The 10351-nt window shown below is 43.7% G+C and overlaps 1 long non-coding RNA gene across 1 annotated transcript; it reads left to right on the forward strand.

The window, feature by feature from the left end:
* Positions 1–836: 836 nt before the first annotated feature.
* On the forward strand, positions 837–2857 carry LOC132251368 (uncharacterized). The gene is made up of 2 exons (XR_009463341.1): positions 837–1042; positions 2426–2857. It is a non-coding gene; the product is annotated as an uncharacterized LOC132251368 (long non-coding RNA).
* The last annotated feature ends 7494 nt before the right edge of the window (positions 2858–10351 follow it).

The following is a 10351-nucleotide window of genomic DNA, read 5'->3' on the forward strand; positions in this document are numbered from 1 at the left end:
CAGTGACCTGCTGTGGGTAACATGTGCCACAGGCTGGCTCCTCACATCTTATGCTGTGCACGGTGCTGGGGCTGTTTTGTGCTGTGTGTGGTGTGCAGGGATAGAGCTGTACTCGTGGTGCAAGCACCAGATGTGGCCAGCCCACAATGCACGTTGCATGCAGTGCCTCCATTAGACCACCCCTGTGGGCTTGACCTGGCAGATGGGGTCCATCTGTGTTTGATACCACTGGGTTCAAGGGAAACTGGTGGTGGAAGAAATGCGGGGGAGCTAGGACCTGGGATGTAAACAAGTCAAGGGAAAGTTCTCCATGGGGCTGTCATATTCATGACAGTAGATAGAGAACCAGGACCCTGCTAATGATTGCTGAGCTAATATTTTGTCAATGTGATGCCTTGCAATGGAGCTTGTTTGCCTGAGTTATGGAATATATTAATTATATTTAAAATTATTTCTTTTGCACCTTACAACCTAACTTTTATTCTCATGTTATTTTCTCATGCAAAACTACATAGGAACTAACCCAATTCAATTTGGTGCCTCCCTGCATCCTAAGGTGCCCAGGCTGGCTAACTGGGACAACAGAGCCAGATAGAGAAGCTCAGGGCCTTCTCAGAGATCCCATGACTTGTGTTGTGAGGGACATTAAACCACAGCACAGCTCTGCTGTTCTGCTAACATCTGTACAGCTCAGACTGTTTACATCTGGGCTTTTCCTTCTGAGCTGTGCAGGACTCCAGGGAATGAGTCCCATGAGCCTTTGGAAGAAAAAAACCTAAAAAAAATGCTGTCTTATTCACTCCTTTTGTACAAGGCAGGGTTGAGGTCAGCTGCACACTCAGACACTTGGTTGGATTTACTCCAGTCACTCAGTGACAGAGGGAGCAGGGAAAGACCTCTGGGCTATCTGTGCTTTTGGGGATCTCGACTAGTGGTCGGTGCAGAGGAGATCTGAGAGATCAACTGGACAAGAGCAAAGGATCTCAGGAAGGGAACCCTGAATATGGCACAAGATCAGGACATTTCCAAAAAAAACATTTCAGTAAGTTTTCTGTATCAATGAAGTGTCGTGTTTTAGGAAGATGCAGAGGACAATTAAAAATATTAAAGTTGGAAAACCTGGCTCCATAAATCATATTGCATTCTACATATAATAGATTCAAAGCTACAAGAGTCAGTGAAGAATGTTTCACTGTTTTTGCTATTAATTCAGATAAAGTTATACAGCTTGTTGGGAGTTGGGTGGAGGGTGGGGTGGGATTAGGACCACTAAGGAAGTCAAATTTTATATATCTTATATTTCACACATATTTGTTTCCAGCATACATTTTCTAGGTCAGATGGATAAATTATAGACTTTTGGATTTAAATCAATAAAAATAAATAAATAAATAAATCATGAGTTGCGGTTGGGCTACCATTTTTTTCACTTTCTAAATGGAATATTAAAATATTTTATTTTATGTATGTAGGGTCTTGCCAGGGAAAATAATTTATTAAAATCAAATTTCCCATGAGCAAAAATTGGAATATTTACATTCTTACCATGAAATTTGGAGACATTATTGATGGGACTATCAAAGCCACTGAGTTGGTTACTGTCCTCCTTACCACTGCCCTTGTTCTATTATACCCAGGACTTGCACGGTGCCCTGGAAAGGAAGATGCCCAACTGCACCACTGTAACTGAGTTCCTCCTCCTGGGCTTCTCTGACACTTGGCAGCTGCAGATCTTGCACTTTGTCATCTTTCTGGCAGCGTACCTGGCAGCTCTGGTGGGGAACCTCCTTGTTACCACTGTTGTAACTATGGACCACCACCTCCACAGCCCCATGTACTACTTTTTGGCAAATTTGTCCATCCTTGACCTTGGATCCATCTCTGTCATTGTCCCTAACTCCATGGCCAATTCTCTCTTAAGCACCAAGACAATTTCCTATGCTGGATGTGTGTCCCAGGTCTTTCTCTTGATCCTCTTTTGTTCAGCTGATTTTTCATTCCTCACCATCATGGCGTATGACCGGTACATTGCCATCTGCAAGCCACTGCATTATGGGATAATTATGAACAGAAGAGCTTGCGTCCAGATGATTGCCAGTGCTTGGGCTGCTGGTGTCATGTACTCTGCACTGCACACTGGGAACACCTTTAGTCTCCCCTTCTGCCACTCAAATATCATCAACCACTTCTTCTGTGAAGTGCCCCAGCTGCTCAAGCTCTCCTGCTCTGACACATACCGCAGGGAGCTGGCAGCTCTTGCCTTCAGTGTGTTTTTATGTTTAGGCTGTTTTGTTTTCATCATTGTGTCGTATGTTCAGATCTTCACCACGGTGTGAAGCATCCCCTCGGAGCAGGGCCGGCAGAAAGCCTTCTCCACCTGCATTCCTCACCTTACTGTTGTCTCCCTGCTTCTTTCCACTACCAGCATTGCCTACATGAAGCCCGTCTCTGACTCCCCGTCCCCTCTGGATCTCCTGGCAGCTGTTCTGTATTCTGTGGTGCCTCCATTGATGAATCCGGTCATCTACAGCATGAGGAACAGGGAGATAGAAGCTGCCCTGAGGAAACTGCTCCACAGGCTGATCCGCTCCAAGAACAGTCTGTCCATGTTTCTTTCATGACTTTGCTTTACTTATATTTTTGTTTTCTAATTTACACATTAACTTAGTTTTTTCATAGTATTGTGTGAATCCTACATATATAAAATGAAGGTGGTGGGTTAATTCTGTAACGTTGTAAGGTCAAATACTTGGCTTTTATCATTTTGTATTGGCACTGTTGAAGTGGGAAAGTAATGTTTCATGCATCAATTTTACTGTTTTTGCACCATCTAAAATACATCCCATCAATTGCAAGATATGAAGAATTAAAGTGTTTTGTTTACTAATTGGTGCAATCAATTATTCGGATGACAGAATATACAGGCAGATCTCCAGATGATGTGAAACTGGAATGATGTGCAAGTAGCTTAGGGGACAGGGATAGAGTTCAGATGGATGAGGATAGATTGGGAAGCTGGGCTTGAAACAATAAGACGAAAGCCAAGGAAATAAATGCAAGTTGCCACACATAGGGGAGCATAATCAAAAGCACAAATACAGCTTGGGTTATAAATGGGTGGTATCATGGCTGAAAAGGTGGGTCACAGAGTCAATATGAACCAGCAATTTGATGCAACTACAGAAAAGTGAATGCAGTTTTTGGCTGCAACAACAGGAGTATTAAATGTAAAACAAGCATGTTCATTGTGGTCGTGTTGGCCACAGGCAAACAAGGTTCTTTGCGTGAATCTGATACTTTTCATTAGACCAGCTTAAATAGTTGGAAACAATTTTCGTAGCAAGCATTTGGATTTAAAAGACAGGAAGAGCACACACCAACTGCAGATGCTTCCCCAGCCTGACGAAGGGTTTTTAAACCCAAAAGCTTGCTAAGAAAGATGTAAAACATAGGAGGTGATAGTACTAGGCTTCACTTAGACTACTGTGTGAATTTCTGGGCTTCACATTTTAAGATGGAATATGAAGCAATTAGAAAAGTTCAGAGATAGGTGACAAAAATGATAAATTGTTGGAAGACAAGCCATGTTAAGAAGAGATGGAGAGAAGTAGGCATATTTAGCTTGCAGAAAGGGTAATTAAGAGACAGATCAGAGCAGTCTTGAAATATCTGAAAAACTGCCATGAAGAAGAGGGTGAACAATTGTTCTCCCTTGTTGAATAAGGAAACACATCAAGCTTCAGATGACAGCAAAGTAGATTTAGATTAGATTTCAGGGGGAAAAGCACCCTTGTTTCTAGACCAGTGTGGACGTGGAATACACTGCCCAGGGACGTTGTGGAGTTTCCTTCATTTCAGGTTTTCAAAAAGGGGATAGTCATTGGTCACAGATGATTTAGGAGTAACAGGCTTACATTTGTGCAGGGGGTGGACTACATGATCCTTGAGGCCCCTTCTAAACTTATGAGTTTATTATTATTATCATTGTAATAGCATCATAAATTTATATTGTGGATTAAAACAGTCAACTGCAAGTGAATGGACACTGAGACAGAAGGATTACCGTGTGTCTTATTACACAATCTCTTTTTTTTCTTTTTAGAGGGTAGACAGACAGATGGGTACTAGTCTTCCTAATATTTCATGCACGTGTGAACTGCTGGAACTCGAGTTGACATTGTTAGGGTAACAATATGGATTTTGGATGCTGGAGTAACGATAGGGAATTTGAGGAGTGCTGAGCGTGCAGCTGAATGAAGGCTTTTACCTGTGTCTCAGCAAAAAGCTGCTGGTCACAAGATTGGTTTATATATTAAAAGGTAACCTCAGGAAAAGCTGCTGGTCACAAGGCTAGCTGACATATTAAAAGCAACCAATTTAGCTAGTGCTTAAGTAAGCGGATTCTTAACAAAAGGATAGAGTGCAAAGTGCATGATGTGTTAAGCAACTAGTGCCAGGAGACAACAGCAGAGATACAGCCTTGGAGATGGAGAAGTCAGCAAGAAAACCAGCAAGAACTGTCGAGAAACTGCAAAGTGACCAAAAGAAGATAGGGGTCAATTTTTTATGCATGCGCTCTTAGCAGAGAGGCAAGTAAATGAATGAAATGCATAGGCAATACCAAGCTAATGAGGCAAACAGTAAACAGGTGGAGCTGGAGATGGGAGGAGAAATGGGTGGAACCACAGGAAGGTCATAGGTGGAATCCATGTAAATATGTATAGACCAGGTGTATGAATATTGAAAAGAACTGTTGTTCAGGGCTGCTCCCCGTATTTGGTCGGTGAGGGAGCTCGCCCAAAGCCATCTCTGTTCTGAAAAAAGCTGTTGCGAGCAATGTGTGCTGGTGTTTGCTCCCTGCCCTGCTCTGGCTAATGAGCAACAGGATCCCTGGGCAATTGGACCATCATCTCCCCAGTTGTTTGGTTGCCGCATGGAGTCAAAGTCTAACAGACATGACTAAGGTTTTGTGAACTTGTCCGGTTATAGCAACACAGCATGTTCCAAATAAAAAAATGTTTTAAAGGAAATGTCCTGATCAGCTTTGCTACTGATCACACGAAACTTTCTGGAATTAGCCCGTGTTCTAACTACTATAAATAAGCTTTGAATACAGCAATATCCTGTCTAAACCTCGGTATGGCAAAGCGCTTCCTCTTTCCATCTGAGAACATGCTTCCTTGCCCATATCTCCCAAGTGCTCCTTCATTTTTTTTTCTCTCCAGACTCTGACTGCAAGGTTTCAGGGCAAGGATGAGAACTACAGACATTAGGAAGCTCAGTCAGTTTGGGCCCACAGTAAGCCATGAAACAAGCCTTTTTTGCACCACAAGGAAGAGGATACCCAAGGAGAATATTCATGTAGATTTGCTTATGGAGACATTTTTATTTCTGATGCAGACAGAGCAGTTTTCCAAATGGCAAAAGGAATGATTCAAGGCTGAGGAAGGCATGCCATTGAAGAACAGAGTCTCATTAATCTGTGTTAGAGCACATCATTGTCACCAAAGCCTTGAGGTCCGGTGCTCAGAGGGCTAGCACATTCAAAAGTGCTTTGGCATTGTTGGGTGCCTAACTACATTTGGCTGTTTGGAAACAGCTGTCTCATTAACTCCAAGCCTTAGTACTGTGTTTTGATCAAAGTAAGGGAGGGTTACCAGATAATTAGGAAAAAAAAATCAGTGTCATAGATATCTGTTCACCACTGCTTAAACAAGCTGAGGTTTGAAAAAAACAAACAAACAAACCCTAAAGGAAGTTAGGTGCTTACTTTCAATGAGATTAAAGATCTTAAACTCACTTGCCTGTTTCAAAATATTCATAGGTTCCTAGGACTGGAAGGGAGAGTATTGCTTTCTCCGATGCTATGTTTGGTCCTAATACAACAACACTGTTCTTCGGGTGCATCTATTCATGAAATTAGCACAATCGAATAAACTCCAACACAGTTCTTGCTGGAGTTTATTGTTCCTGGGTGCAGAATTAGAGTAGATGGCAATTTGTTCCCAGTCATCCTAGGTAGTGGGGGGACACAGAGGACAGTGGGTGGGGTGGTGGGACCTGTTCATGGCTCCTGTGTGAAGATCATGATCTCAGTCCAGCTTGATGGTGCTGGCTTGGGGTGACGCCTGTGCCCAAGCGCGTGTGGGTGGCGGGGGCCATAACCACTGCTGGGACTGGGGAGAGGGGAACCACGAGGGGGAAGCAGCACCAGGACTTTCCTGTAGGGTTTGTTAAAGACGCCATCAGCATGGCTAGGTGGAAAACAAAGATCACATGTAACAAAGAGGATCGAAGCCCAGACTCAAGGAGGGTGGGTGCTGGAGGGATCACAGCCTTGTCCTGCTGAATACCATCCCCCAACTGGCTGATGGGTCTGAGCCTGGTTCCTCAATTTAAAGGGGTATAGGTGCACAGTGTGCAGCCCCCAGCCATTCCCTGCCTAGTTCAAGTGACATGCAGTACAAGGTGTATATGTTGTCCAGCTTGTTACCCCCTCTCATCTTCTCCCTGCAGTCCCAGTGCTGCTTAGCTCCACTGCCAGGCATAAGGCATCAGAGGGCGTGGGATCCCAAGATCCGTGCAGCTGGGAGCTGTCCCCCATTTCAGGACAGTTCCCCCCTATCTCCAAAACTCAGGCCTGACCCCTGTGCCGCCTGCCAGCCCAGGGCTGGCACTGGGGAAGCCTGGAACTCCCCCTGGCTGCTGCAGCACAGCAAAGCAGGGCAGGCAGGTAGGAACAGCCCTGCACTCAATTGCTCCCACTGGGAGCAGATTTGCTCTTGACCCAGGTGCACATGTATACACATACCCAGGTGAAATTTAGTGGGTTGATAGTTTTTACCATGCAACACTTTTTGCCATATTGTGCTGAGATGCTACTGCAGAGCAGTGTAACAGCTGTATATCTCACTGGGCTGCAAGCTTGGTGGACACACCATGTTTAGTTCCCTTTGCATAAAGGCCAGCAAATGCTTGCACTGGGTGCCATGGCTTTTCCAAGCAGGAGAACACACTATACACTGTGCATGCTTTTTATTGGACCATCTGCAATGTAATCAGAGCCCCACTGCAAACTGAGGGCTCTGATTGACTGTGCTTGTGCTTTAAAGCACCCATAATGTGGGAAAAGAGGAGAGGAGGATCCAATTCCAGCTTTGAGAGAGACGGGGCAGAGGTTCAGCCCTCCACTCCTCCACTGGAACGGGATATGAGCCTTGCTCCAGGAGCTCACATGCCAGAGATCAATCAGCGACTGGAAGGTGGAGTGGGGGTCCCCTCACAGCCAATCTTGCCAAATGGGCGGGGAGGGGGCGTTCCCCCATGGCCGATCACATTGACTGGGAAGCACCCACGGCACTCCTGGAAGTGGCCGCAGCATTCCTGGAAGTGGCTGCGGCACTGATGAAAGGGGGTCAGAGCCTCAAGAAGAACAGGAGCTGTGTTCACACCAGATAGTGGCAGATCCTTGCAATAAATGTGTTGCTATTTATTACAATGAGAGGGGAGGTTAAATTCTAAAAGGAAACTGTTTCCTTTTTATCAAAAGGATATGATCATGCAAGTGTAATCAGTGCCGGAGTCTGCTGTAACGGAACAACCCCCTGTGTTACAATAATTCACTTACAGTTACATTGCTAGATTGTATTCAAATGATTGCTTTTATTATTCTCTATTGATAATATATATATGTATATATGCCTTCTTTTTGATTAATCTCTTTCTCTTCCTGTATATAGTTATATATATAATAAAGAAACCCATCTGTTCATTGGGCTTGGAGTAAATGCTTGGACTATGAGGGTGAGGGCCAAACCCGCTCCCACGGACACCCATCAGCAGATCTGCCTGAGGGAGATCCCAGGACTACTGGCACCTTGAGGATCTCAAATCTGGCATATCGCCCAGCCTAATGCTCCGGCAAAGGTTACAGTAGTATAAGGCTACTGCACAGTAGTGTCACTTAAAAGGTGTTTGCTCGTGCTACTGTGTAGTAACTCTTGTTACTGTGAATTTATATAATACTTCTCTTATACAAGCACTAAATAAATATGCAGTAAAAACTGTGCAGTAATGCCTTGTGTAGATGCACCAACTGGACCTTTTTTTAATGCACAGTAACTTTGAGGTTAACCTACACATGAAAAAAAAAAAAGCCCTGCACTCATCGGTTGCTGCAGCAGCTGTCGTAGTCTCTGGGGGCTCATGGCAGAGCCCGCCTCTCCCCCACCACACACACAGCGTAGGGTAGTGGTGGGGCTCTGGGGATCCGCCCCCGTGCCTGGCAAGAACCAGTGAGTGCAGGTTGTTTTAGGGTTTTTTTTAAGGTGTTGGGACACTGGAGCCAGGTGGGGCAGCCATTGATGGGGCTAGGAGAGCGGACAGGAGATCAGGCCTGTTCAGTTCAGAGATTCAGCCAATATGGCAGCCCCTGAATCTCCAACTCAGATTTGGCTGAATTGATTCAGGATGGTGATTTGAATCACTGAATTGAATCACTATCTTCGAACCGGATGAATCCGAATCCGAAGCAAATACTAGCCGCTTTGTACAGGCCTACCGCAGATGACACAAATTCTGGCCCAGAAGAAGGAAACAATAGATAAAAGATGATCAAAGTAAAGAATTAAACAAAACTTATTTGCCTTAAAATACATGAATCCAGAAAGGCTTGTTTCTGATTCTGTGCTTCAGAGGTAAGCTGGGCTCTAGGGATCAAGTCCCAGAAGCCCTAACAAGAGAGATGTGGATAAATCACCTTCCTGCAGCATCAGTTCTTCCAAAACAGTGAAGTTCACCGTCTTCTGCAGAGAGAAATTGGTTTGAATCTACTTCTGTCAGGTCAGTCTTGGAGCGGAGAGAAAGCTCCTACTAAGATATTTTGACTTGTGAAGGTTTGGTAGTGGCAGGGAAAAGGGAAATCAAACAGATCAGTAGAAGGAAATAAAGCAAAGACTCCTGGCATTCGAGGATCAGATCAATAGCTGAGAAAAACTTCACATTCATTTGTTTAATAAACTTAGAGCAATGTGGTTGGTTGGTAAGAAGAGGGATGTGTGTGGAAATTAGATAGATCATTAGAGGGAAAATCATGCAACATTCTTTGTGAAGTTTTTCTCAGTTTAAGATCGATCCTCCAGATTCTTTGCTTAAGTTTTTAATTGAAATTAAATATGGTTGGTTGACAAGAAGGGCGGTGTGTGGGGTATTTAAGAACGTGAAAATGACATTGAAGTGGAAAGCTCTCAGCATTTTAATAGCAAGGTCTTCAAAATTCTTCAGCTGGTCAAAGGAAAAAAGAAAAGAAAGAAAAGAAAACAGCTCCCTTTTGAAAGCTGAAATTGCCATCAAGTACCCACACATTGCAGTGTTTCAGCAACTTGAGAGTTTGTTTTTTTTTTCAATCAAAAGTTCCTGGAGGCCTCCTATTTTAAACCAATTTATTCCTCCATCCCCATATTGATAGATCTTCTTCATGAACTGATTGTTTTGAAGAAAATGCATGTATTGTGAGAGAGGATATGTTTAACAGAATACATTTTTATAAGAATCATCTTTATAGGCTTAAATTCTAAACCCCTTGGCAGAGATTCAGTATTGCCCAGCAACACCAGAATTACAATCCCACCTCAGTCATTGCATCCAGATATGGTCGTTTTCCAGAAAAATTCCTGGAGGAGGGAGAACTCAGTAAGCCCCACAGTTGATCCCCCTGAAAATGTCTTTTACATATCTGAGTGCGTCTCATGTTAGGGTCGGGGGACTCAAGAAAGTGAGATGAGGAAATGCATAGTGAGAAGCATCCCTTGCCCAAAATACCTTCAAGTTCTTGTACCCAAATGACAAAGATCAATGACACAATGTGGAGATAACAGAAGGATGAAATTGGCCTATCATGGCATAGAGATGACTGTCCAGATGGGGAAGGGGACAATATAAATTGGCAAATAGCCACATGGCAGGCATTACTCAGATTCATTTCAGATGAGGTGACACTTAGGATGGTGTCTATGCATATGCAGTATATACCAGGGAAGGGGAAAGGTGGATGGGCTAGCAGTTTATTGACCAGCTTCTTACTGTAGTCACAAGTGCTGTGTTGCCTGATCTTGATGTTTGCTGAGCTTCTTGCTGTTCTTGTTGTTGCTGTTAAAAATCAAATAAAAATGCTGTACTCTGGTCTGCCAATTTGTTGAAGGGAGATGGGTTCATAGTTAGATCTGAAATGAGGTGAATGACAGCATGAAGCAATGAAAAGGCAAACCCACTGAGATGTTGCATAACCAATATTCATAATTATAAACATTGTTTTGTTCTGAAAGAGTCTCTTTTGTGTGTTTTGGTTTTAGAT

The sequence above is a fragment of the Alligator mississippiensis genome, chromosome 7, assembly GCF_030867095.1.
Source record: "Alligator mississippiensis isolate rAllMis1 chromosome 7, rAllMis1, whole genome shotgun sequence".
In the NCBI taxonomy this organism is placed as follows: domain Eukaryota; kingdom Metazoa; phylum Chordata; order Crocodylia; family Alligatoridae; genus Alligator; species Alligator mississippiensis.